The sequence below is a fragment of the Quercus suber genome, unplaced genomic scaffold (assembly GCF_002906115.3).
Source record: "Quercus suber isolate HL8 unplaced genomic scaffold, Cork oak 2.0 scaffold_918, whole genome shotgun sequence".
In the NCBI taxonomy this organism is placed as follows: Eukaryota; Viridiplantae; Streptophyta; class Magnoliopsida; order Fagales; family Fagaceae; genus Quercus; species Quercus suber.
In genome coordinates this window covers 45,694-57,862 of record NW_027070341.1, presented here as the reverse complement: position 1 = coordinate 57,862, position 12,169 = coordinate 45,694, and positions in this window count along the sequence as shown.

The window sequence follows — 12,169 nt, the reverse complement described above, 5'->3', positions numbered from 1 at the left end:
TGGAGTTCATACTCCACACAGCCTCCACAGTGTCACTGCAACCCTTGTCAGTCAACCACATTTGTTCAAAGCGGAAGGGTTTCTGAAAATTGCAATACATATGCTCCGGTGAGATCCATAATGCCTTATGGTCTGATGATGTAACATCTAAATGGTGCACCTTTGTACCTGCAAACATTGAGAACCACTCATTAGTAGCAACTGCTCGGTCTAATCTTTCCCAAATAGTAAAATTGGGATAGTGTTTGTGCCAAGTGAATGCGAAACCAACAAAATCAAGGTCCATAAATCCACACTCATCAAGAATATCTCTAAAAGCCTGCATTTGATGGTGAGGCCGAGAACGTCCACCTTGCTTCTCCGATTGCTGTATGATTTCATTAAAGTCCCCAGCACACAACCAAGGTAAAGACCCATGGTTTTTTAAAGCTCGTAGCTTGGACCATGCTTCATGTCTTTTAGTGGTATCCGGTTCTCCATTAAACCCAGTGAACCTCCAGGCATTCTCCTTGCCCTTATTGATGACAGTATCAATATAATTCTTTGAGTATTTCTCAACTTCCAAGTGGAATCCTTCTTTCCACAAAATGGCCAACCCTCCCGCCTTATTACAATGAGGAACTACAAAAAGATTTTTAAATTGAATACGTCTTTGAACCTGTCCTAGCCTTGCTTTATCTGCCCATGTCTCGGCTAAAAACACAACAGAGGGATCTTTAGCCCACACTTAATCTGCAAGCTGATCTTCTGTACGCAGGTTCCCAAGCCCGCGACAGTTCCAAACTAAGAGACTCATGGCTTCTGGCAGGGCTGGTAACCAGCTCCCGCCAATATCTGTTCATTTTCTTCCACAACTTGTGAAACCGCATGATGTTTACTTGGTAACACAGGCTGATCCTCATTTAGAGCACGTTTACTGCCACTGATTGGGCTCAAATTGGGTGTATGTGCAACAGTGGCTCTAAAAATTCTTTTCCAAGATGAGGTGTGACTCGGGTGGGGAGAGGAGTTTGGGTTGGTTGGGAAATTTGGGTTAGAAGTATGGGTGGAATTTGTGAGTGGGGGGTCAGACGGTATTGTGGTCAGGTTTGGGGTGTCATCAACTTCTTGGGAATGGTGGTGTGGAGAGGTAGGTTGAGATGGCAAACGGTATTGTGAGGTATGTGGGATAGGTGTAACATGTATGGGATTGTCAAATTTCATCAATTCTTGGTCTATGGCTTCTAATTGTTTATCAAAGGTTAAGTTTTAGTTGAAAACAGGTCCTGGGTCCGTGTGTAAGTGTGTAGGGCCAGTTGTATCCTTTTCTACATGGACAGGGTCAGTTGACATAGAAATAGAATGAGACTTGTTTTGGAAAGAATCAGCCTTGACCGAATCAGAATGGAAGTTACCATATTGGGCTTGTAACCTTTCAGAGGTCGGTGTGCTTGGTGTAACCCTAGCCGCCATTGGGTTTCCTGTTTCATCGGACCGCCGTTGGCCGTCGCGTTCTGCCTTCATCTTCGAGTAAAAACCCGGCACCTCAACTACTGAATTACGAGCTCCCAACCATGGTGAAGCTTTCAGCCATGCCCCATATTCCTTGTCTGCATCAGTAAGTGATCCTTCGCTCTCAATCCAACGATCACAATCATGGTCAGTGTGTGTGAGACGTCCACACCAATAGCAAAGGTTCGGTAATCTCTCATATTTGAAGGAGACACAAAGTTCTCTGCTGTCATCAAGTGTAACCACCCTCCCATGGCAAAGTGGCTGTGAAATATCCACCATAACTCAAACTCGCATGAAACCTCCACATTCTTCAGTCTTCACGTTTGGTAGCTTCAAAATTTGCCCAGCAAGTTCACACAATGTTTCTGCCACTGCCGTAGTCATAAACTTCACTGGAAGACCGTGTAGTTGAATCCAGAACGGGGTGCTATTGAAGTCCAAGTCCTCAATTTTACTAACCCCATCATATTTTTGCAAAATCATCAAGTGTTTGTCAAAACTCCATGGGGCGTTTGCAAGGATAGTATTGACCTCTGTTTCACTGTCAAAAGTAAAGAGCATGATATTATTGTACCACTTTATATTCTACTAATTACTACTTTTCATGTATATTATTGCTTTCCATTTATTACTTCAGCTATCTTATAAGGAAAGTGAAATTAAAACATAGTAAATAATAATTAGTGGAAGATAGAGTGATATACAAAAAATGGTGTAAAGGATTTGTATTCATAAATATTTACTTTTCACAAGATTTGTGTACTCAAGTGGCATAAGAAATTTTAAAATTAATAAACATCAAAGTTATTATTTAATATTTTTAAAGAAATAAAAAAGGATAATAAAATAAATGGTTTTGACGAACAGATATTAATAGCATAAATTAGTAACTATTACACAAAAAGAAAATTATTTAGGTTGATTTATAAGAGATAATGAAAGGAAAAAAAAAAAAAAAAAGCAAAATTTAAATACTTTCTAACTTTTCTTAAAATACATATGTTGAAAACTCAAAATTTTAAAAATTTCTTCAAAAGACACTTTTTTTTTAGTTACTAAAGAGAGTAAAAAAATAAACTAATTTTTTTTTCTTTTTTTCTTCTCTTTTTTTTGAGTAATTAAATCATGTAAGATTAAATTAATTAGTTTAGAGCTAAAACTCTTTGACTCTCGTGGTTAAAGCAACCCAATATTAAAAAAATTCTAATAAATTAAAAATTCTTTAATTTGATTTTTAATTATTAATATTCATTAATTATATGCATAGTCGAATTTTGGCTAATGAATGCTTTGAATCTCTTGAAGCAAAAAAATCCTCTGCTATTAATATTACAGGACATTCTGGCTTTTGCCCTTAATTTTTAAAAATTTAGCAATATGCCCCTGTTTTGAAACTATATAGGCAAATGCCCCTGTTTTGATACTCAATTACCCTAAAATCGAGTTTCAACGCAAAACTCGATTGGTTTAAAATCGAGTTATGCCTGATCAAACTCAAAAATAAAAAAATAAAAAATAAAAAAAAAAAAAAAAAAACTCGACTCTAGGAAGTCGAGTTTCATGTAAATTTTTTATAAGATACCAAGTTTAGGGGTCTATAGCGGCGTTTTTAAGCCCTATAGTGAGTTTTTCAGTCCTATAGCGGCGTTTTTCTGCAAAAAAAATTTTATAAGTGTCAATTCCAGGTTCAGTGGCCCTATAGCGGCGTTTTTTAATCCCTTTAGTAGCTTTTCTGGAAAATTTTTTTGTAAGTGTGAATACCAGATTTTAGTGGCCCTATAGCCGTTTTACTATAGCGGCGTTTTTTAAAATACCTATAGTGGCCGTTTCTGGGAAAATTTTTATAGGAGGGTGATACCAGGTTCAGTGGCCCTATTAGCGACGTTTTTTAAGCCCTATAGTGACGTTTTAAGAACTATCGTGGCATTTTGGAACTCGATTTCCACCTACTTGAGTTTCATGCAATTTTTTTTTTTTTAAAGTTTGATCGGGCATAACTCGATTTTAAACCAATCGAGTACTTAAGTAACTCGATTTTAGGGTCATCGAGTATCAAAACAGGGGCATATTGCCAATTAAACAAAAAAAAGGGGTAAAATGCCAGAATGTCCTAATATTACATCAATTTTGTATTTTACTTTAAGCTAGGATTCAAAAGGATTTTAGATCTCGTCGATGTGAGTGGTACAGTGCAAGAGCTGGTTTGAAAGAGGATAGTAAATTAATCCCAATCCAACCCACCAACATAAAAATAATAGTAGTAACTTTTTTTTTTTAATGAGAAAATACAATATAAACCAGCAACTGAAAAAGAGCAACAACAAAGAGAACAAAACACCAGCAGGGAGAACAAACACAGCAGCTACATACAACCATCCTTCAAGATAATATGCTCCACAAAGCTTGGACACACACCTTTCCAAACTTGCATAGCACCTGAGTCTCTAGCTGCTCTAGCAAGTTCATGGGCTGCTCTATTGCCACTCCTATTCACATGCTGAAAAGAGCACCAAGAAAAAGAAGAAGAGATGTCTTTTATGTTCTGCACAATGTGACCCAACTCACCTCCCAAAACATCTTCATTAATAGCTTGGATAATTGAGAGGGCACAATAGTAGTAACTATTGTGGGCTTGGCTGGGCCATTTAATAAAGGTAATGGTCAGCAATTGTATCCTAAGGTCATTGAAACAATGAAGCAGAGAGCTTATTGTTATTATCATTTTCAGTTGTTATCTTTTAGTTGAGGGCTAATGGCTTCGCCATCAATCTGAGTGATTTGGGCTAATCTATGACCCTACCCTCTATGAATATGATCCCCTTGAGTCCTCACCTAAAACGGAATATCTTATGATGCAATATTTGTTACATGCAAAAGAGAAAGGGATCATCTGCTCTTCAATTANAACACAAAATATCCTTCAATTTGGTTGAGGGATGGATCGAAGATTGCTAAAACGGAATTACAATGAATCTCTGGCTATGAGCTTGTTAGAAATCCTTTGTTCTTCACGTTCTTCGTGTTCTTCGTGTGTTCTTCGTGTTCTTGGATTTGTGGTGGAAGTTCTTCGGGGCTTTAGAGGCTTGAATCCGTAGAGCTTCACTGATTTGTGATTTGTTGATGTTTTCGGACACTTTAGGCTTGATTCCCGCAAACTTTTGGATCTAGGCGGATGATTTGGATGATTTCTCTTCGAATGTTCTTCGTATTCGAAGTTGAAGTTCTTGGAGGCTTTAGAGCTTGGTTCCGGCAGAACTTCTAGACTTCTGAGTGCTTCAAATGGTTTGGTGTCCTCCTAAATGTTTCAAGAAGGCTTCTATTTATAGGACTTTTGAGGTGGATGAGCGACACGTGGCGGAGTCTGATTGGTGACACATGTCACAGTCTGATTGGTCTGCTTATGTCATCGCTTACACGTGCTGGCCTGATTGTGTCATCACTTACACGTGCTGGCTGATTATGTCATCGCTTACACGTGCGAGGTTGCTTATGTCATCGCTTGCACGAGCTGATGCATGATTGGTTCTTGCATGACACTTGGCAAATTTCTGTTGGCTTCTGAATAGTAATAGTAAAACCTAGCAGCAGTATGTGGCACTTTGTAATTGGCTGCATTTTGTGGACTTGATAGTGTGACGTGTCAGCTTGCAATAGGTCGAGAATTTTCCTTCTCTACACTTCTTAAGGAGCATATTTAGAGCCCTAGAGACAACTTTGTGATAGGCTTCAAGACAGTGTTAACAGAAGCTTAAACTAACAACTTATCTAGATTAAAAAATAAAAGACTAACAACTTATATAGAAAAATTACACACAAACAGAGGGGGGAAAAGACCAAGTTTGACCACAAACCTAGATATAAATACCTCTCAAACTATGTAGGACCATAACATGTAAAGAATATATTTCCTTTGTGAGATCACTCAGTCTACTTCAATGTTAATGTGACGAAACCAGTTTTACCAACCCTGAAATCTTCTTTTATACTCCACTTTCTCTTTCTCAAACTTGACTGAGACAAACAAGTTATTAAAAATGATCATCAGATGTAGGACCTACATATTAAAAAGATCATACCCAGTGCACAAAGATCGCACTTTTGTGGGGTTGGAGAGTGGTGATCGGTAGGCATCCTTACCCCTACCTACTTATAAAGTCATTAAAATTTGTTCAACAATTAGTTACGTAGGTAAGCGAGTTTGAGCAAATAGAATATGTTGCTACTCACCTATAACTTTATAAGTTCCTAATGAGCCAGTTGAATGAATCCATCCAACTTACTGTTACAGTATGCAAGATACTATGCAATATGCACACCCTAAGGAATTGATACTAACTTTGTCTATCCAACATATTGCTTATCATCGACATGGATAAAGCCAAAAATTACTGGTATATGATTTTAATCATATCAAGTAATAGAGCTTTAGATGACCAGTTAAAAATTATGCAAGAATTGCATTCTGTGCATCTTTTTCTCCCACCTATTGTAATGATTATACTTAGAATGATAGACAAACAAGTCTTTTACTTGATCATTGGCTGTTTTCCATGATAAATAGCCAAAACCATTACTCTGATTAGGCAACCATAAGGCTGTACTAATAAGGCTGTACTGTTACTCTTACTCCCATTTTTACAAAACAAGAAGAAGTTCCAACAACAACAAACCCCAAAATTTCCAAAATGAAGGAATATGCATCCATTTATAAGTAGAGTGGATCAAAACCTGTAGTAAACTAGAAGTTTAAATTGAGAAATAATGGTTTTTATCAATAGAAAAATAAACAGTTGACATAGCTGAGACATGGGATTCAAACAGTGATTTTGCCTCTACTTCAGTTAACTGGGAAGGGGAGGGTTGGTGGGGACATTGCCATTTGGTTCAAGGATATCAAAGGAGAATCATAAATCCCACACAAGACATAAAATGTTTATTTCCCCTCTAATAGGAACAATATATTAACCCCATACTTATCACCACTCTTTACACAATTACTATAGCACTTGCATTTAATATTTTAGTATTTTTTTTCTCTCTCTTTGTCTCTGGTTGCTCTCACTCTCATCTCACTCTCCCTTTTTCTCATTTGATCAAATCATCAGACCAACAAAACCATTAAACCTCTTGCAGCCCCTGATCTCTCGCCACCGCCACTAATCTCTTGCTGATCGCCACGAAGCCTCTTCGATCACCTCACTCTTCCTTTCTTTCTCGTTGTTTGATCAATGGGTTTCAGGTTGGGTGGGTGATGATTTGGCTTTCCTTTGTTTCTCATTGTTTCTCATTCTTTGATCAATGGGTTTTTTGGTTGAAGGGTTAATCTGGCCAGATTGAATGGGTTGGCTTTCCTTGATGATGGTAGTTGGGTGGGTGATGATGGTAGCTGGGTGTGGAGTGATCGTTGGTAGTGTTGGGTCTGTGAGAGAGAGGGGTAGTGAGTGAGTAAATAATAAAAAATTGTAAAAGAATGAATATTTTATTGAATAAATGTGTAGAATAAATTGACTGATGTAGATGTTTTGTAAAAATTAGTGTGTAAAATAGAAAAAGTAGATTTTTTGTACAAAATAGATGGAAAGTTTGCATCCACTGATGTGGATGCTCTAAGAGCTATAATTTCGCCACCTTTTTTAAAATCAGTAACTCAAAAGGTTAACGTTGGTTAGTTTTAAAAAATACAAATGGCAATTACAACTTACGGACTTATGAATTGTGGGTGGTGAAAATTTAAGGGGTTGTTTGGTAGTGTATTTTAAACAATAATTTTCAGTGTTTAAACAACGTTACACGTATTTTCACACACTTTTTCACCCACACATATTTTCAATGTTTAACTAAAATTTAAGTTGCCTACATGTGGTTTGAAATCCCATGATACAAGTGTTTTGCTAGATTTTTTATTTTTATTTTTTATCTTATTTGATATCATATTTGATGTTTGTTTGTTTGTTTGTTTGTGTTTTTTTGTTTTTTTTTTTTGTTTTTGTGTTTTTGAAGGAAAGATACATAAAAGTGGAATAAAATTACATATCTAGTCATGTTTTTAACAAAGATGGGTTACAGAGCCCTAACGAAGTTAACCTCAAATGGGTAAAATGTCAAATTTCAAACCATAGATAGACAACTTAAATTTCATCCAAACCATAAGTGGTTAAATTGTAATTTTCCAAAAAAAACAAAAACAAAAACAAAAAAAAAAAAAACAAAAACTCTGAAGTTTTTTGCCAAAGGCCTAGAGGAGAAGGAAAAGAAAGAAAAACGCAAGTCCACTATCGACAAAGGCGTCATGATCAAAAGAGGTTGGCGGTTGCAGTCATGGTGATTGGCTTCAGAGGATGAGACCATCGCTACAAAAGTCCACCACTACCACTACCAGCAACTCCAATGGCCACAACACCACCATACCCAATAGCTTTCAACGAAAAAACTAGAACTTAACGATAATGCTAATGTTTCGGGTTTTTATGTAAAACAACATTAACCTATAATGTGTTTAACCGCAGTTATTTTTATTTTTTTATTTTTAGGAAAAACCACATTCAAGTTGATAAGTTGAGTAATAAGATTTAATTAAGGTGACACATTTTACACCTTAGATCTATTTTAAATAGATCTTGTCCATGAAATAGATACTCTCCATTTCTCTTTGAAACGGAGAGGATCCATATCCCTACAAGGCTATGCACTCTAAAATTTTGTCAAAGAATTTTTTAATTATTTTATCCCATCATCCCTTTTTACCGTTCGTTAGTGTTTGTTTCCATTAAAAATATTTTTAGAAAATATTTTCACCAATTTTTGGTGTTTAGTTGCATTGAAAACATTGGCTATTTAATTATTCAATACATGAAAAATAGTGCTATCTTATTTCTAAAACTATACAAGAAAATCTAAGATACAAGTATGACATGTTAGGTCCAATGGATTAGGTGTTGGTAACCAACGACAAAAAGATTGAGTTTTGTTGAGTTCTTAATGTAAAATTATGAGTCCAAGACGAAAGTTATTTGTGGAAGAAAACTAAGTTTTTTTTAAGTTTGATAGCAAGTTCAGCCGATCGAGAGATGACTTCGACCCCTATTTGATTCGAAGATCAGCCGATCAAGAATTGCAAATTCAATTTTTTTAGGTTTGACGTGATTTATTTAGTTTACTGTACATGTGGGTTTTTCAGTTTTTGTAACCTTAATGAGGAGTCTATATAAAGGCCAATTAAGCATGACTTATAAAGAGGTTGGAGAGATAGATACCCTAAGTTTTTCAGAGAGTTGATTTGAGCCTCCACTAACAATCAACATTCTTGTCATAGTACAGAGTCACAAACAGAGAGTTTTAGGGTTAAGTCCTTTTTTGAAAGGGAAGATTTAGGATTAAGTCTAGTGTATAAATTCTATTCTAGTGGGTCAGTTTACCTTGGAATTGATGGGTTAAATCCCTCCAGATTATTACTGTGAAACGGTATGTTTCATAGGTTTTGTTGGGTCACCCTATTGTTGTCTTATGTTATTTTTATTGAATTTACTATTTTATTGCTTTATTGGTGACATATTTAATTTGTGGCAATTAACCTAGAAATCAATCTCTGAATTTAGCGTTTTGTTTGTTTCAATGGAAAACTTTTTATAAAGATAGTTTTCCATATTTTCTCGTATTTGGCAGCATCAGAAAAAATAAGTAAAAAAAAAAACTATCTTTAGTCAATAGAAAAAAAAAAAAAAAAAAAAAAAAAAAGGCTTTTTTAGAGATTATTTTCCACTTATTAATTCATAACAGATTAATTATTTGAAGTTGCTAATTTTGCTGTAAAATCAAGGGGTCTAAAAAACCTAACTTGGACCCCGGAGATATTGTATGGAAAATTAATCTTTTTTTAAATTTCAATTTTTCCAAAAACAATAGAGCCAAACATTTATTTTTCTAAACAAGAATAATTTAAATATGCTGGAAAATTTATGATCTAAAGTTACTCCTAGTCCTATCCAATTGTGATATATTTGTGGATGGATTCAAACCATAGAAATTTAACCAATAATGGAGGAGGCAATCCTTAGGCCACAGGCTATTGGTAATCAAATAATTATTAATTCATTGAAGTCATATTTCACATTCTTCATATATCAATGAAATAATCATATAATTCTTATCATTTTACATTGTCTGCTTTTTTTCCCCTCATGACATATAATATAATTGTAACTAATGTTTCTAATTTTTAATGATATCATATACAACAAAATAAATTTCACATGGCCCATTTAAAAACTTTCTCAACGAATTATTTTAAAATGAAATATAACAGACCCGCACATGATAGAGCATGATAACAGTTATTCATAACCAAACATACCCATACACATAGGTATCTATCTATATCTATATAATACTAAAAGCTGAAGCGTAGCATTTAATGTTACTACACTCACGTTGAGCCACATCAGCAGCCACGTAATTACTTTTCTTTTTTCTAAAATTTTTTCATAATTTTAATATACTATTAAAAAGAAATAATTCTCATCCTTATCTCCCCTTTAAAGCCCAATCTTTATATATTATAGTTAACACTGACCACCATAATGCCCCAACCAAGCTAAATAATCTTTAATGCTAACCGCTCTCTGTCTTCCTGTCTTTTAGGCTTACAAAACTCCACAACTTCAGCTTTTCACGCTTTCAAAACTTCACAACTTCAGCTTCCCAATGCCAAACTCTCTCTCTTCCCTCCTTGGTCTTTTCCTCTCCTTATTTAACTGAATCACTCCTTCATACCTGTTCAATTGCCACCATACATAAATAATAAAAAGAAAAAAGAAAAAAAAAAAAAGAGTCCATATTAGGTACACATTATCCCTTCCTTTTGTAATTAATATTTTGCTATTCTTCAACTAATTGAGTATTAATTCGGACCTTCTTCAAATCTGTCTTGATTAGTGGTGATTCTTCCTATTCCCAATCAAGAGGTTTTTCAAAACGTTCAATTGTGCCTATTGGAAATAGAACACCCACTGCGTTATTTTTTCTATATATATCTACAATCTCTCTTCCTCTATAGATAAAGAGCCTATTAGCCTAACCTATGCCATTGCAGAACCCAATCCTTCCCACCAAGGAGCCCCCCATGAAATTATCAGATTTGAAGCCATGAATATTTGTCATGGGGTTCTCAGCAAACAAACAGACCCAAAAAAAAAAAAAACAAAACAAAAAAGAAACAAAAAAAAAAAAAAAAAAAAAACCCAACCCAAAACTTGGCCTTAAGCAAGAGAATATTGTTGAAACCATTCAAAAGAACTCATAACGATAAATATTTAATATAAGGTATAAATACAATATTAATAATGCATTTATTTCATTCATATATGAGCTCCTTAACATTTGCACATACATTGTAGTTAATAGCACAAAAACTTAAAAAGTCTAATATCATAGGTAATAGATATATATACGTGAAGAGAAACAAAAATCTACTACAATTTTAAACAAAAATGTGCTATTGACATGAGTAAAGCTAAGGCAAAGTAGTATTTATATCGTTTAGGCGTGACTAATTCCCCATGAGGAAATGATTGATTTTCCAAGGTAAAAGAGCACCCGACATTCGAATAAAAAATATAATAGAAAAAAAGTTCTAAATACTATGTTAGGAACCCATGGATAGAACTCACCATTGAAAACCGGCTTGCAAGGAGAGGGTGCCAAGAGCTTATAAACACATGTTAAACTTATACTTACCATGTGGGACACTATGATCAGAACATACTATATACCAAAGTCGTGGACTTTCTGTTAACTTCATGAGACTTTGGCACATCAATTTTTCAAGTCTAACAAATTATACCTTAGTTATATTTTATTATTATTTTTAACGTTTATTTTCAGCTCCCTGTTGCCCCGATTTTTTTTTTTCCATTATTTCTCTCCATCCCCACCTACAAAGTCGATCACTTCCCTCCCTCAACTCCCAAAAGCCCAAAACCCACACTGAATTCATCATTCTCTCAAGACCCAACAAAATATGCAAAGAAAGATAAGTAAAAACCCAATATGGGTCTAACTCCTTCGTTGAAAATGCACTCTATACCTCATCTTCTGCTTCTTTTAAATCTCAAAGACTCTTTTTCTTCTTCTTCAAAAACAAAGTTACGTTTATTATTTTATTATTTTTTTTATAGGCTAGAGATCATATCAATTGTTGAGTCTAATCAGCTTTCTTTGTGAGCTTATCAGTAATGTCTCTGATATAGACCAATAATATAGACCTACTATGTTGCTCAAACCTGATTTAGTTTTATGCCTAAAACTAATTTGGAAAATTAAAAGAAGAAGAAATTTAGTAGGTTTTATTTTATTTATTTTTTTAACTTTATATTTGTTTGATATGTTAGTAATTGTGGCCATTCCGGCCTATTATGGTGAATTTTGGCCGAAATTAAATGAAGCTAGCTTTTAAGAAAAAAAAGAGTAGAAGAAAAAGAAGAAGTTCGTAGCTATGGATTGTGGTGGACAAAGCTCCAATAAATTTTGCAAACCTTTTTACAAGATTATATATGAACCACATAGAAAATTAAATTAATTGACAATTAAAAAAAAAAAAAGAGGATGAATACAAAGTTATTTGAACAACCATCTAAAAAAACTTTAGTTTTGCTTCTTCCTCATTATTAAAAAAAAAAAA